At 36.5% G+C, this 15179-nt stretch overlaps 1 protein-coding gene and 1 pseudogene across 22 annotated transcripts in view; one reads left to right on the forward strand and one right to left on the reverse strand.

Annotated features, from left to right (window-relative positions):
* The window catches only part of NRXN1 (neurexin 1), a 1113486-nt gene that overhangs the window by 284933 nt on the left and 813374 nt on the right, over positions 1 to 15179 (forward strand). The gene's annotated exons all lie outside the window — the stretch shown is intronic.
* LOC309612465 (protein mago nashi homolog pseudogene) lies at positions 1636 to 14920 on the reverse strand (annotated as a pseudogene). The gene has a single exon. The product of its transcript is annotated as a protein mago nashi homolog pseudogene (transcript).

Consider the following 15179-nt stretch of genomic DNA (forward strand, 5'->3'; position numbering starts at 1 on the left):
TAGGTTAATATAAAATATTGAATATAATTCCCTGTGCTATACAGTAAATCCTTGTTGCTTATCTATCTTATATATAGTAGTTTGTGTCTGTTAATCCCACACTCCTAATTTGTCCCTCCTCCCCTAATGAGAATTATTGAAAAGTGTTTTCTGGTTTAGAAGTAGCCTGTGTACACCATTGCTCTCATATTTATGCTGTTGCCAAGAATTAATGATTGCTTTTTATTTTTGGTTTGAAGATAATCCTCATGCTAATTAATAACTTAGGAACCCTTGTGCATTGTTTTCTCATATGTTCCCTTGGGCCATAATCATTTTATGGGATGAAAACCTGACTCACCAGTCGCCCTAGTAAATTAGTTCCAAACTGCCTTGGAAAGAATCCTCGTGCTGGAATAGACCACACTCATATTACCTGATGGTCTTGGAAGCATAGCTTTGTGATTAGTTTGGTGAAAATAGATGTGTGAGAGCTCTCAAAAGTGATTTTTCTTTTAGTTTTTATTTTCTGACATGAAGTTGATCTGCACGACCAGTGTGGACAAAAGGGGGGAAAAAAAAGACCATATTACTCTGGAAGGTGAAACAGAGAAGCAGCAAAGAATCCACCAACCTAATTCGTTTCTGGGGGGGGGGGGGGGAAGCCAGAATAATGGTTATTTAAAAATAGCTCATAAGAAGGAAGATATAATCAACCTTTGTTTCTTGCTCTTTAATGAATAATATTCCAGTGCATTAACTGTTAGATAAGTCCTTTAGGTTTCGTTAGCATCTAGATTTGGTCTTTTAGCTAATTAATCTTGGTAACTAGAGAGTCAGCCATTAAGTAAACATTGGCAGTTCTAAGCATCAAAGTTGCAACTTTGCCATGAAATGACATGAAGCATAAGGAAAAGAGAATGCAACATACTTGAATCTAGTCCCATCAAAGACTGTCAATGCTTGGGCACCATTTTAGTGATGAGATAATTGGTAGGTTTGACTGGTATTACTGTACCATATTCGGGTATTACTCATATTACTAAACAATATTTAATTAAGTGCTTTAATGAGAACTTTTTAAATAGGGATATATTGTGTGTAATTAGAGAGATGAGACTTATTCTCTATTTCTTTAGTTTTATTTGCTCATGCCACAGTCTGTCTGGTTACAAAATCATTATCAATTTGCTCTCCTTTTCTTCCTGCACTATTTCTTGCCCATACTCTTTTTCTTTTCTCTTCCCCTTTTTTTACTGATTCTATAACTGTTCCTGCTTAACTCACGTACTTGAACCTGAAAGGAGGGTTCCATAATTTTTGTGGAATCCTGTAGTTGGTTACTCAAGATGCTTCTCTGCACATTTGAGAGGCACTATTTGTCTCCACATACTAACACTTTAATACAGAAATCCTGTCATTCAGGAGGAAAAAGATTGACTTCAATGTCTCCGCGAGAAAACCATCCCATTTAAAGACAAGCAGGCTTTCTCATATTAGTATGCTGTGCTTTTTCTCTTTAAAGCATTCTTTCGCCACAGAAACACAGCCATTTTTCAGACTTCCAGCTAAAGATTAGGCTTTCAGTTTTAACACATAAATACCCAACAGGTATGGATTATTTTTACAATGACATAATATTTATAGATTTTATTAGGAACAAACCAAAAAATGCTCTAAGGAGGAAAGTAAAAAAGTAGCTATAATTCCGACACTGCTAAATCTTGATTTGATGTCCTAATCTTTTTATGTGTATAATATAAACCAAAAAAATTTGAGATCATGTTGAGCTTAACATATCAGAATAGTTTTCTATTCCACTAACTTTAAAAAAATTAACTGCCTATTCTTTATTAATAGACTTACTATTTTACTACTGTTGGATATTTAGGTTTTCTCCAAAGCTTTGCCTTTCTAAATAATCCTGCAATGAACACCTTTGTGCAGAAAACACTGTTTCTTTAGGTTGATTTCCTGATGTGAACTAATAGGACAAAGGGTATGAACATTTTCACGGTCTTGATAAATATCTCTTAATAGAATGTCGAAAGTGACTATTTATTTGTCTAGTAGAGTCAGTGTTTTTCTTGTCATTCTGTTTGAGCTCTTTCTAAATAAATGCGGTTTAAATGCGGTGCTTAAATGATCATAATTTCTATACTGGCATCCAGAATGCACTCTGCTTTACTTTGAGCTTCCCTGTCACCCCTGTATTTGTGAGATGGGAAGTTATATGCTTATAATTTTATTTTAGATGAAGCCATACCTAGAGAATAGGGGTGACAGACTCATGATGGATGATTTGGCCAGCCTCCACCATTCCCTCATTGCTAAGGAGATAGACAGTACTAGAGAAAGATCCCCACGGGAAAGAAAGAGTTTGTAGCAAAAGGAAGTGCAAAGAAAAGCCTTGCGGGTTTTATACAGATACCCAGCTCACAATTCTGCTCACAATTCAGTCTCTTCATAACATTTAGCAAGGCAAATTAAGTAGGCCTGTTCTTTCTTATCTCACCCCCATTCTGTTCCTTGCTGTCCCTCTCGATACATTTTTGTCACTTCTTTCACATCAAAAGTGACCTTGATTTCCATTTTATCCTGATTTTACTGCATATAAATGTAGTATATTAGAATAAAGCCAGCCTCAATGCATGATTCAGCTCCCCTCCAGAGCTTAGGAAAGCCCCAGAAATCTTCACAGACTGATTTGGCCTAGGATTTAAGAACAATTGAATTATTTCTATCGTTGTTATTGTTTGCTTAAATATATAATGTGGCCCAGTTTGAGTATATCTGATTTTCCTCAGGGGATTAAAAACATTCTTTTTCCTCAGAGGAAGCAGGAATATCTTTCTTTTCTCCTGGTTTAAAGCCCAACATTTTATGAGTCTTCATTGGATCTAGAATCAAATGCTAAACCTAGTTACAATAGGTAATGAAGATTAATCCTATCATTTCTGGATCACAGACTCTTAACGGCCAGTGGGTTTTACCGTCTGAAGAGAAAGAGAAACAGTTCCTTAGGAAAGAGCTTGGTGCTTCAAAATGAAGCTCTCTGGTTTTGTGTTTGGTTTGTGGTAAATGAGATACAGAATGTCTGAACATGCCTTACCAAATTTTGTGCTCACAAACTGGATCCAAAAGGAAGGGCAGGGAGTAGTCATCCGTTTTATAGATGAGGAAATGAAGACTCCAAAGATTAAGTGACTTTATTAAGGGTCACATAACTAGAAGTTGTGGAGGTGAGATTTCTTGGTTAGTTTTATTTGGACTGTATCATACTATATAAAGTGAACAGGCTATAATGAAGTTTATAGTCACCTAAAATATGACTGCATTGGGACGTTATCAGGAAGGCTGTGGCTGGGAGACAGAAAAATAAGCAAATTGGTCAAGGAGAGGATGAATATGAGTGTGAAGAAGCAGGGAAGAGATTTTCCACTGATCTGAGACTAGGTCGATTCCAGAAAGGTTAGGGTTGATCTGCATCAATGGGAGATACTAGTGAAAGTTAAATGGTGCAAGACAGAAAATGCTTCAGATAATCATTATGTGGCCTGAACCTTCACAATCAAGATAGAGACTGACAATTTTGAAGTGACTTGTGAAATGAGGTCAATATTTTAAAAATGTCTTGTGTTCAATAAATATCTGACTTTTCAGTAGAAAATAAATTCCAGTTTCTATATAAAAACAACTTGACATTTTTCAGTAATACTTTTTAATGAACATTGCTCTGAGCTATAATATAATGAAATTTGCTTAAAAGTAGAACAGGCTGGTAATACTTGGCAGAACAAAGAGGCATATGGTAAAACAGTTGTGATTTGTTGGCGAAAGCTTTCAATTTCTGGAAAGCTAGAGGCTTTTGGCATAGTGGACTGCATCCTGATATTCAGTCCCAAAAAGGAACCACAGCAAAACAATATGCTTAGATTACAGTAGCCTGATATATATTTAAAGCATTTTTTCTCTTTGAATTTATGGTTATAAATGCAGGCTGTGTTCATATTGCAAAGTGAAATAGACAATTGAGGAAATTTTCCAGATAATTCATATTCCATACCATTTTATATGACATATAGAAAACTGTGGCATTTCAAGGGCAAGGAATTGATTGGGGGAAAAAAGCAGTCGATTCTCCTTCTCACTTTGTGTTAGTAAGTGTAGTATATTGAATTTAGTCTCCTTCAAATTTAACTTTTTTTTCAGTATTATTTTACTATGATAAGAATACTTACATGAGATTTATCCTTTTAACAGGTGTTTAAGTGTACAAGATAATAACATTAGCTATAAACTTATTTTTAATAAATAATAAGAGAATGTGTATGTATGTAAGGTGAACTAGGAGCATACTCTGATAGTAAAATCACTTAGAAGTGAGATCAATATCTAATCAGAAGATCAGTGATCCCACAAGTAGGCCTGATTATCAAAACACCAAATGGCATTGCCTTTGTCTTTTTATAGGGAACAGGCTATTTTTGTTTTGATAATTTAAGAAATCTCAAATGAACAGTGAATGAATCACCTATCCATTTTCCTTTTATGGTACACGAATTCAATATGTTTATCAAAGCCAGTTATTTTCCTGTAGTATTATTTTATTCTTCAACTAAACCAGTACATTAATGCCTTTAGGAATTCCCCCTAACCCTCAACTTGTCATCATGAATTTATTGAAATGTAGCAAATGGTAAAATAACGAGCAGCCAAATGGCTTCCTTTCGGTTTCACTAATTTATGTTTGTGGCTTGTCAGTCATACTCTACACACAGCTAGAAATTTGCGGCTGAGAAAAAAATTCTCCCACTTCGGGATTACCTTGTCAGACTGCATGGAACATGATATAATCGTTTTATTCTTTTTATTCCCCTACCTCATCAGTCTTACAAAGTTTTCTGAAAACATGCAGTTTTTCTTCCTTTAACCTTTTTGGGTACTTATTTCCTTCCCTTTTCAGGTAATCTGTTCTTGTAACAGCCTCAGGAGAGCGATAAGAAGAGAAAAGATAACTGGAAATGGTCATAGTAATGCTGCTAATAATAATAGTCTATCATGTGAAGCTGGCTTGTAAGTGGGTAACGGAGAGCCCGAGGTTTTGCTGCCAGGCTGGACTGCAAATCAAGATGTACATGAGAGGGATTAGTTATTTGTAGACTCTTGTGACACTGTCGTCTTCTTTTCTCCTTTTGTGTTAGCCATAATGTAGAGGCATCTCGGCATCTTATTTGTTTTTGCCGGGAGCCTTCTCTGTTCAACATGCTTAACGCGTCTAACTCCCATTGTGATTTCCTCAAAACCTGTTCCTCTCCTGTATAGATATATAAAATCATGGGACTTATACCATCTCAGGCTTATTTTATTCTCTTCTCTTATTTTTGTTCCACAATCTTAGCCATCTTGCAAACCCTAACAGAATCATTTTCCCCCAAAATATTAAAGACAGAGGCAAGAAACTTTACATATGTTTCACCAAGTTCAAATAATACTAAACCTCTAGACTTTTGAAGCATATGAGTAAATTAACACCAAGATTAAATAACGATGCTTTTTGGGTATGTACTTTTTTCCTCAGATGAAGTGTAATAAATAAACCATGTCAGTTATAATAGGATTCAGCTGAATAGTATTTCTATGAAGAGCATACCAAGTAAAGATGGTTTTTAAATTGGAATTAAATGCATCTAATTAGCAACTATTAAATTGCTTAAGTTGTGGGCAGTTTTAAGGAACACGGACTCATTTGTCTCACATGTTTAAACAAATCGTAGAGGATTAGAAATCACTAAATTATTACCGATTCTTTCTAGTCTTCAAAAGATTCTAAGTGTTGCAGCAATCTCTGAATTGTCAATGCCTCTGGATCCTGGAATAAAATAAAATGGATGCCTTGGAAAAACCTGCTATTTGTTCACTCTTATCGTGGTGTTGTATTTAATAGGCTTTTAATTGAATACACATAATGGGGAGAAATCTGTTCTGAAATTTAAATTAATGAAAGCTTTTCAAAGTGGCTTCCAAATAAAAAATTTAGGCTTCTTTTCAGAGGATGGATAAGGATGGGAATTCTAATTACCCACACAATGTAGATTGCTTCATGATTCATCTCTGCAAATCAGCAGTTTGAAATCCTATAGTTAGCATTGGGTGCTCTCCAGTAAGATTTTATGAACATCAGCTTGGTATTTGGCAGAAATACAATGTCAGTTGTCCAGACATCATTTTTCTCAATGAGCACATGTTTATATGTTAAATAATCACAGAACCAAATCAATTACAGTTTTATTTCCATTGACAGAGGTTAATACCCTGTGAGATATATTTACATCATCAGAAGGCTAAGCATTGTGAACCTTGGAGGAAAGGAATAATTTTACGAATGGAGACGATAGGCAGGCCAAAGAATTGTTGTTTCTTGAGGATTTGTATGCTCTTTTCCCTATTTTTAATTTACCTGAGTTTATGTTTTTGGCTTACTTTGTAAAATAATTCAGTTGGATTAAGACTAACAGTGCTGACAAAGTGAGAGAGTGGCATGGACTTATAAATACTACCAAATGTAAAACAGATAGCTAGTGGGAAGCAGCCGCATAGCACAGGGAGATCAGCTCAGTGCTTTGTGACCACCTAGAGAGGTGGGATAGGGAGGGTGGGAGGGAGACGCAGGAGGGAGGAGATATGGGGATGTATGTATATGTATAGCTGATTCACTTTGTTATAAAGCAGAAATGAACACACCATTGTAAAGCAATTATACTCCAATAAAGATGTTAAAAAAAAAAAAAAAAAGACTAACAGTGCTAAAAGGGGCTGTTTGAGTCTGAATCAATACTTGTAACGACCTCTGTATAAACCAGTGCTTAAGAGCTTCTGTGCTCAGGATAACTGTTCTGAACTGGGCAGGCTGTGTATAATTTCATTAGTAACTATGTCCTCGTGCTTACTATTTGCCAGGCACCATGCTGGGTGATACAGATTGTGCGTTGCTTTAGCACTCAGAACAGGTTTGATGGGCCCTTCTCTTAAGCATCCTTGAGAAGTGACACCTGCAGAAAGTTTTGCTTAAGTGAGTCATCTTTCATTTGGAAAATGGCTCATTGAATTGTATGATTATTTTTTTCCTCTTCTTCCTGGCTAAGAGTAAGTAGGCTGTTAGAAAGCTGAGGGGAGATTCTTCCACTCTCTAATACTGGAGCCATCATTAAAACTGGGGATCATGCGTGCCTTTCCACACCTTTGTACACTCAAGGAGCACTGACCACATGCTGTTTCAAGTCCTGTACTTACAAAAGGTGGTATGTAGGGTGGAGCCCGTTTCTGCTCTGAGAATTGCAGCTCTTGCATGTTTGCTGGCAAGCTTTTGTTAATTCCCATGCAAGGCAGTGTGACTTGCACAAACAACTGGGTTTTGCTGCTATCACTTGGAAGTTTATTTCCCCCAGTGTGTATATAAGCCCTACTTTGGGAGAAGATGAAATCAGGTCCTAGAGAATTCTTTCTTTGAGAGTACACTTTGCTAACTCAGACCCACATTCAACAGAAAACACAAATTTATCTGTTCACAATTGTAAATGTATACAATAGTGCTCAATGGACTAAATATTCAAGTAGTAAGCTCTTATTTATTCAAAGCTATAAAAACAGTTCTATAGATGTGATTAAACCGTGCATGGGAAACATTAAATTCAGGTTAAGGCTTTCACAGGCATAGCTTTGCACAAGTGACCCATCTCTTAGAACCTTCAGGTAGACCTTAGATGCCACCTGTGCCACTGCCACCTCTCCCCTTCACTTTCTTCTTAAATCAGAATGTCTTCTTTTGTCTTATTTTCTCAAAGTGTGTTCTTATTGGGTAGCAAGAAAAAGTAAATATAACAAAGAAAGGGCCAATCCCATAAGCATTATTCATGAGGGAATATGTATCCTCGATGATGCAGTCTATATATTTTGCTTTAAGAAGCATAGTTATTGAGTATGACATTCTGAAGATTTATTTCTTATTCCCTTTGAAGTTAGAAGGCTGAAAACTGCTTTTTTTTGGTTATGTTACTTATTTATTAAAGACAATCATTTATAGTTTATAAAAAATATTATACATAAAAATGTCCTGATAACGGTGATTAAAAGCAGCTACTCCCACACTCCTTGTGTCCACACCAATATTCAATCTAGATTGGCTTAATGTTGAAGTGTAATTCAGTAAGACCAAAGACCAAACACTTCAGGTCCTGGAGAAGATAATAAAATACTCGTAAGCCTTCTGGATCCTTGGAATGATTGACATCAATAAGGGAATCAATTTTTGATATCATGAAGGAAATGTGTTCATCTCCAATGATGATTTCAAGCTCCTGCCGGTGCCCTTAGTCGGGAGGAGGCCACAAAGCATTATCCTCTTTGGGAATTTCAGTGTCATCGATTATTCTCTTCAGTTCCTCCATCACGCTTTTATATACATAAACCTCTTTTCTGATCATACCAGTTTTGTAATTGTTGTTATTGGCATATCTTGATCCCATTGGGTCAGAGCTCAGACTCCAGGAGTTCGAAGCCGAACTTGTTCTTGTGACCCCTGCAGTAATGCAGATAGAAGTCACTCTCCGTGGCTCTGAAAACTGCTTTTAATTTTAAGGAAATCTACATTCACTTAGGCTAGCTAATTAGTACTTGTATAGGTACTTTGGTGGTGGTTAGAAGAACCACTTGTGTAGGAATTTTGATGGTGATGCTAGAATAAGGAAACATTAAAGCAGAGTCAGGAACTCAAATACTGCTCAGCCAAACAGGAAAGGAATGTTTTGGTTTTCCTTTCCTTCCCTTCCCTTTCCCCTTTTTGTTCTGTTTTTCAACATCTAGTGAGCTATGTATAAGAAAAGAGCACCCAGGTTTTAAGTGAAATTTTATAATTTTTAACTAATGGTAAATAATTGAAATCAAAAAATTAAAGTAAAACTCTAGGGAAACCACCAAAAAAAATAAATTAAAAAAATGATGGCTGGTCAGATAAGGACTCTGAATGCTATGTATGAAATTTGGCCTTAAAACAGTATAGGCTTCTGTCATTATCATCTATCATCATCATCATCGTCATCATTATTATTATTATCATTACTTTAATTTGTATAAAACTTGCTGACGGTAGAATATGAACTGCAGTATCTGGTAAGATCTCCCGTCCTAACATATGGCAGTATAGGTCACACTCCCAATGTCTACTCAAATCTTAATTCTGCATATTGACAAGATGGAGGATCCATGTTAACAATGACTGTCAGTGATGTTAGGATGGACTCTTTCATTTTAAAACCATAAATCTAAGATTGTACCTATTATCATTCCTTCTTATAAACTTTTAAAATTGAACTAGTCATTTAGTTTGAGAGTGGTGGCAGATGGTGTGATTAAGATGTCTCTGTTCCAGTCCTATTTCAACCATTGATTTACTGGGTAACCTTGGACAAGTTTCTTACCCTTTCTGAATCTCAGCTCCCTTATTTGTAAAATGGAAAGTTGGCTTCAGATGACCTTTAAGGTTATTTCCAGATCTTAAATATTATAATTTTACAAACTAATTCTTCTAAATTGCCAGTTAGATTGCTTTCTCCACTGACAATTATTTATCTGAAGGAACCAATTTATATTCAGTCTAAAATTATCATTTTATTCCTCTTTTTGAATCCTTTAAAGATAACCATGTTCTCTGTTATATTTGATGCAATGATGCTTTGATAGATATTTTATTTATTCTGAGCCTCTGTTTCCTCCTCCCAAATTGTTTCTGAGGCCAGACACCTGCTGAGGGTTATGTACTATCTCCTGGGAAATCATCCAGAACAAGAATGGAATCAGCGAAGGGCATGGGATGCCAACGGGAATCGAGTTCTGACCCTTTTCCTTTCTGGCAAAAAGAACAGGATTCTTTGACTTCTAGACTAACATAGATCAGGGCTTCGGAAACCAACTAGTCTAGTTTTCAGTGATGCAGGATGGATTGTCATGCCACATCTTCTTGCAATGGACTACTTCTGAGACAGCTTGTAGCATCTCTGGACAACTATAGCTGTAGCTGTCTCAGTAAAATATATAAATATAACCATTTTAGAAATCTAATGTATATCAACATATGTTTGATAAAATATGAGGAAAATCTGAGGATGGATTGGGAGATTTTGAAAAACATAAAATTCAGAGACCAGTTTTTCATAAAGCATCAATTCCTAGCATCACTGTCAGTATGCCTGTTTATCTTGTCTATCTGTGAGATTGAGCCATCAGGAAGTTTTCTTGGTGGGGCTTTCAGTATTAGACATACTTGCTGCATTCAACTTCTGCAAAACTGAAACCAGACACTCACTGACAATAGGTGTTATCTGAAGCAATATATTGCTCAGAGAATCGAAATGTCGTATATCTGATTTGGGGGTCTCTTGACTCAACCAGTTAATTATTTTTATTGCCCTATAGGAATTTATACTTGTTGGTGGCAGATGGGACTCCAATTTTAAGCATTTGCCTAATTAGGCATATTACTGAAATAGGTGATTCCAGGTGAGGAGCTTTCAATTACTACAGACTCTTCCAGCTCCCACACTAAATGTGTCCTAACCAAGGAAACTGAAGGAGCCTTGAAAACTGTTTGAAGGATTTGGGAATTATTTGTAATTTACCATGGTGCCTTTGTTGTATGGATTATAACTTTCTGGGCTTACGGGGATTAATTAATAAGACTAAATATGAAAGGCTGCACACTAATGTCATTAACAGGAGCCATAATTACAGAACATAATTGGCAATAATTCTTCAATGGTTATTTGGTAATCAGATTCTTTTGGAGTTAAATGAAAATCAAATAGACATTTTATTCATAGAGATATTAGCAATACAATAATTCATAATCACACTTGTCATTTAACCTTATCGATGCTGCACACTGTGTCAAAGGAGGCCTGTGGTGTGTCCAGGAATAGTTGGGTAGAGTCTTTTTTGCAGGGCCAGGATGGGATGCTGAGTGAAAGTATAGCCTTTGGAGTTAGAGAAACATGGATTCTAGTCTTGGTTGTGTAACTTACTAGTTGTGTGACCTCTGACAACCCACCAACCCCTACCAAGCCTCTGTTTCTTCATCTGTCAGTAAGGGCAATGCCTAGCTGATGATGTTGTTTTTGAAATGAAGTGAAATAATGCTTGTGAAATCTTTACTATCATGTATGGTACATTATAGGTGCAGTTCAAAATAGGAGGTTGCTTGTGGTCATAGCAGAGGGAATGGTGCCCAGCAGAAGCCAGGATACTGTGAATGATACGGAGGAGACAGACTCTTGGGGCTCATAACCCATATGCACCTTCTCCTGGCTGTGAGCCTTGGGAAAATACCTCAACTGCCGTGTGCTTCAGTTTTCTCTTCTGTAAAATGGTGCTAGTGATTTGTCTACCTGATAGGGTTGTTCATAGGATTAAATGAAAGAATATGTGTAAAGGGATTAGTAGGTTAGCACATAGAAGCATTGGTATTATTACTGTTACTATTACCCATGTGGAAAAGCTAATTCATGACTGATGAAGTAGAGAAAATTACCAAAGAAAATAGAATCTTGACCTGCCTCAAGAAGAGTTATTGAAGTCTGTTAGAATGAGAAGACCAGATGTATTAAGTGTGGTCTCACTGACTTTGAAGTCGGAATCATACTTGGAATTCCACCATCTAGATTGTCTTGGGAAGAGATGAAATAGACTTGAAAGAGGACCAAGGAAGGGGGTGGAACCCTCAAAAATCCAGCAGACATAATTGATTATCTATGATGTGCCAAAAACAAGAAAAAATAAACAAAAAGGGAGACATCTGTTTCCATCATACATCCACAAAGAAATCTGTAGGAATTGGAGGAACATCCCCCCAAATGTGAACATTCTTGGCTCCCTTCCTGTCCTCCCATTTGCCTGATTCTCCCCCACTCCTATCCCAACTGCCAAGAATATATGAAGTAAACTCTAAATGCCAGGAAAGAAATTTTTCAGAAAGACAAAGCTAGAGGTCAAGGACCTGAGTACAAAGTTACTTCTGAGTTGTGGTCATCTTTTTCTGATCCCTGTGCAACCTAGATGACCTATTGTATACCCTCTAGTGCCAGCCTCTGTCTTGCTTAATCTAATAATCTACTCTGAACACAGAGCATGTGAGAGAAGTCTGTGGGTGGGGTTCATTTGTATACTTTAATACACTTCCTGGAATTCGCTCTCCTTGCTTTGAACAGAAGCGTGAGCATTCTCCAGTCACCCTGAATGGGTTAAGGAAGCTAACTAGAGGATTCAGCTGTTCCCCATATCCCCCTCCCTTTTTTTAAAATTCTGCTTTCAACCCACTGCCTTCATCTATCTTCCCGAACAGGATATTGATCAGCTCTTGAAATGGTCTTTCTCATTTCTGGACACTCTCTCTGCAGATACTGTAGGAGTGGAGGAGAATATGGTCCTGCCCTTGAAATGTAGTTATTTCAGAACTGAGCTTTAAGAGCCTCTGATGAGGCAGATGATGCATAAGCAACCCTCTAGTGGCCAGGGAGGCCCCAGTCAACAACAACAAAAAAGGAAAGTCAGCCCCCAGTCTCTGAGTGGACTGTTTCAAAAGTGCCTTTGTGAACTAGTTGCTTGAAACTCAGACATCATTTGTTCATTGATACAATGAGCTCACGGAAGTCTCCTTAACCCTTAATGTCCCTGAGGCAGATAGTATTGTACAACAGCCATTGTTAGAACATTGTCACCTGGCATATCAATATATCTATAGCAAAGTCTAATTATAACTTTGGATGCCGAGAAAACATGATGTGGTCGGAAATTGAATGGGACTCCTTTAGGTTCCAGTCACTGCTGGTTACTCTCGTGATCTGAGCAGGGAGGAGGCCGAGCTAGAGGGTCCCATTGGCAGTGAGAGGAGAGGATCCTGTATTCTTGCCTGGGTGTTTCTTAATTATCATCATATTTCCCACCACCATCTGTTAACCTTTTGGTGAATCAAGACACGATGGGCTATGCCAAGACAGAGAGAGGAAGGCCATGTTCAAGTTAGGTTTGAATTCCTTAATGGAAAGAAAAAAATGAAGGAAAAGGAATGGAAGGCATTCAGTAGCAATGGCATCTGTAGAGGAAAAAGTTAAGGCAGTTCTTTTCGACTCCCAGAAGGGCAGCTATAAATGTAAAAATATCTATGATTTACTGAGTGCTTACCATGGACCACATACTGTGCTGGCCCTTCACTTGCATTATCTCATTTAATCCTAGCAATAACAGTTTCATGTAGATACCACTATCAACTTCATTTTATGGATGAGTGATTAACATAAAATCAACAGCGATTTAAAGGGATTAAGTAACAGCGATTTAAAGGGATTAAGTATCTTGCCCAAAGTTGCAGAGATTGCAAGTGATGGAGCTAGGATGCCATCATGCTGGTTGGATTCTGAAGCCTGTCTAATTAACCATGTTGCTGCCTGCCTTCCAGCCAGATACTAAAGTGAGGAGTGCCTGCTCATAGATAGATGGCTTTCATTGAGAGGACAGGATGTGATGCAAAAAGCAGTGAATAGAGAAATGTCAAATGATTCAGTCAGAAAATTATGATTTATTTAAAACCCTTTGATTTGAGAAAAACTCCTTTGTATGCTTTTATTGCAATAATTTTGATAGCAAATTAATTTTGTCCTGCACTGTGCCATGCTGTCTTTAACATTCTATGCTAAGCATGTATTTATTTTACAAGAAAAGAACAGCATTTTTTCAGTTTCATAACTATAATCATACCATTATGAATATGTATTCATAATCTAAAGCTCTGTGAAAGGCAATTAATTAAAGAGGTAACACCTCTCTACTTAGATTTTGCTCTAGGGAAGTCATTTAACTAATCTGCACCTCAATTTGTTCACCTATAAAAGTGGGGAAAACAGGTTTACAACGGTCAATAGGAATGTTTAGAAAGTGCTAAGCATAGTGCTTTAGCTTTAATAGATTCTGAAGAAATAATAGCTGTGATTATTAATAATGTTGTCTTCTAGTATTATTATTATGGTTGTTATTACTGTTACTATAAATAAAATATTTCCTGATATAACATACCAGTTAGTCCTATTTGGGGAGACGAGCACCTGTGAGAAAGCTCTCCAAGGCCCCTTCTCCTCTTATATGCTCTTTATACGGTTTTCTTTCCAGATGGGAGATTTCCTGTTCTTATAAATATTATCCTCCTAGATTCATTATTAAAATGTTATTCTGTTTTAATCAAAACACTGGAAACTAACTATGATAGCATTTATATTATTCTCTTTTCATAAAAAAATAATTTTGTTGCTATTACATAGTCTTCTGACTATAAAGACATAGCTTGTAAGTACTACTTTTTAAATTGTGTGTCTCAGGTCTTGACTGATATTGTACATAAATGTTCTCAAAAGATGTGAAAACAGAAATAACATGTGGAAGAAAAGGCTCAGTGTGGGTGAGAATTCCAACCCCTCATAGTTATGGGTCTATAAAGACTCCAGTTTTGTGTTGATTCTGATTTCAGGGCAATCTTGAGCTAAAATTAGGTCCAAGACTAGTGAGTATATGGTGATTCTGTGAGGGGGAGAAAATTATTTGTTTTTTTCCATTTATCCACAATGTCTCACAGAGGTGTAATTCTCTGAAAATTTGCTATTAAATTCTTTGCTATTGAATAAAATTCAGTATAAAATAGTTATTTCTCACTCTTGTCCTAGGTAGATTCGTATTTAACACCAAAGGGAATTTTAGGGTTTCCTTATCAATAAAGACAAAAGATGCAAAAGATGGAACTGTAGTGAGCTTTTTAAAGATCATGTGACAGTTGAATCAGACAGGGTTCATTTTTTAAATATGTCTTTGTTATTTGTCGAATTAACTGATATGCAATTTTTTTTTTCTTTTTTCATCTGCAAATTGCCTTTTTTCATTGGGTTTCTGGAAAAAACAATTGATGTGGAAAGTACTTAGCATTAAGTCTGCTATGTATTTAATGCTCATTACATGCTCCCCTCTTTCTTCAAACATTCCCCCAACTTTTCTTTCCCATTTCTCAACTAACATAAACTACCAGACCAAGAAAGTATCTCATTTGAAATATTTTCTGACAAAAAATGCTGACCAGTTCCCTAGATTCAGTTTGCCTTCCATTAGCAACT

Source organism: Balaenoptera borealis (genome assembly GCF_965194805.1).
Source record: "Balaenoptera borealis genome assembly, chromosome: 15".
NCBI lineage: Eukaryota > Metazoa > Chordata > Mammalia > Artiodactyla > Balaenopteridae > Balaenoptera > Balaenoptera borealis.